Here is a 2172-nt window from a genome sequence, read left to right as displayed (position 1 = left end):
ACCTGTTTTTTTTTTTTTTTAATTTTAATGGATAATGGGAGAAAAGTTTACTATTTGGGCCACAGGCCCATAAATCAAAGTGTTGCAAAAGTTAATATTGGGCCATGGCCCAATTAAGGCCCAAACTAAATACGATTTGGGAGCTATGGAATTTGGGTTCTTGGATGTTAACAATGCAGGGAAGGTACTTGCTGAGGGTATACACATCGGCGAAGCACATGACGGCGAACGTGGTGGCGGGGAACCACTGTTAAGTTAGTGAAATATATTAATTCATAAATAAATAAATAAATAACAAGAGTGTTTTAGTTTTTAAAGTATTTTTTTAGAAATATAAAATTAAAGTATATAAAAACGTTGAAATTAAAAAGTTTATTATTAAGATTCTAATATTAATAGATGAACAACGGCCTTAGGATGAGTTGAGTAGAAATAAAGGTGAACTTTTCTTAGATAAACGTGGCTTTTAGTAGAGTTTGATTAATGGTACATACTCATGCTTACATTTCAACCCTTGTATTTTTCATTTCACGAATAGTCAAAGAAGTCGGGTATATTTTTTGTTGCAAGATATTTAAGGAAATGTCTATTTCCTTGTTAATTAGTATGAAACTTAGGGAGGAAAATCATTATTTTTGAGTCTTGCGTCACAAAATTGATGTTAAAATAATAATACCTACATCGACTAGAAAAGGCCAAATACAATTCACGGGTGGTGCTGGTCAAGCTGAAGAAAATTTGAAGTCCAAATCCTAAACCTTATCCACATGACCAAATTAAAATAAAAAAAAAAAAGTCATAGATGAAACAAAAAACAGCGTCGAAATTTTTCATCTCAACACAACGAATTTATAATTCAAACCAAGTTGTGCTTGTGCCCATAAAAATAGGCAAGCTTTTGCATGCGTATCATGCTTTTTGAGATTGAGAAATTGGAATTGTAGCTGTAGTAATAGTCGTAGAAAGAAAAATATTGAGTGGAGTGCACGTGGGTTTTGAACTATAACAATAGTTTTGGGTCATTTTTTAAACGAGAATTCCACTCTTTGACCACGGCCTTCAACAGAAATATATTAGCTATTATGTGTATTTAGATATCTAATTAAACAGTTTAATCTCTATTTACATATTTAATTTGCAAATTTAATTAAGTTTGTTGTGTATTTTCGTGAAGCCATATAACTATGCTTAATAAATTCAACTTTTGCGAATGAAAAACAAAATAGATTGAGCTGGTTTTTTTTTTCTTAATATTAAGAGAATTATAGCTTTATATTAATTAGATGAGAGCATACTAGTTGTGTATGAATAATATCATAAAATTTAATGCATGAAATGGAAGAGACGTGTTAAAGTTATGGAGAGGCACGCATGGCGTGCAAAATCAAACACCACCACATACATCCACATGTGTTGTTGACGTGGAGTGGGACCCAACAAGTACCCCTCTTGTCTGGTGGCTACCCACAATTTATAAGAGTCAAAAAAGGAACAAACACAAAAGGGTCCCAACCCCTAAACCTTTTTCAAACTCAAATTTACCAACATTAATGCACTTTTGTATGTAATTTATTTTTTATTAATAAAAATTAGCTAAATTTTGTACTAATATTCCATGAGATTAATTTTAATATTTTTAATATAAAAAGATTAATTATTAAATTAAAAATAAACTAAAAATCCTCTTAAAAATTTAGTAAAATTACGGATACTAACAGAATAATTAATCTTTTATAATTTATATATGCTAGTAGAATAGTAGTAATGCAGTAGGGTAGAGAAGTAACCGGCAAAAGGATTCACATGATCCATGATGTGTGTATTTGCCATGTTATGATGCATGGCAATGGATGAATGATGATGTATGTATGATATGATGCATCATCACATGGCCATAATAATAACCGACATATTAATTTGTGCGTATTACAGTCATGGCTGAGTCACAAAATGGACCCACATTGATGACTCACCTTCCTCTCCCTCAAAGTCTTAACTAGACAACAAGGTCCTTACAATTTCAATTCTGTGTTTTGACAAATTACAAAGAATTGGTATTGCTGTTTGGCCAAATTTCCTTTTCAAATAATAAATATCATTATCTTAACTTCTTGTTGCTAACTCAACTAGCTAGCTAGTTCATAATATAACCAGAATCATATATAATTTATT

At 30.9% G+C, this 2172-nt stretch overlaps 1 protein-coding gene across 2 annotated transcripts in view; it reads right to left on the bottom strand.

The window, feature by feature from the left end:
* The window catches only part of LOC107626478 (acylphosphatase), a 1948-nt gene extending 1702 nt beyond the window's left edge, over positions 1-246 (bottom strand). For both annotated transcript variants that reach the window (XM_021116761.1, XM_016329366.2), the window contains exon 1: positions 3-246. The gene's annotated coding sequence lies outside the window, so the exon portion shown is untranslated. The remainder of the gene's footprint in view (positions 1-2) is intronic.

This window comes from Arachis ipaensis, chromosome B02, assembly GCF_000816755.2.
Source record: "Arachis ipaensis cultivar K30076 chromosome B02, Araip1.1, whole genome shotgun sequence".
Classification (NCBI taxonomy): Eukaryota; Viridiplantae; Streptophyta; class Magnoliopsida; order Fabales; family Fabaceae; genus Arachis; species Arachis ipaensis.
Note: the sequence above shows the minus strand (reverse complement) of the source record. Positions and strands in the feature narration are given on the sequence as shown.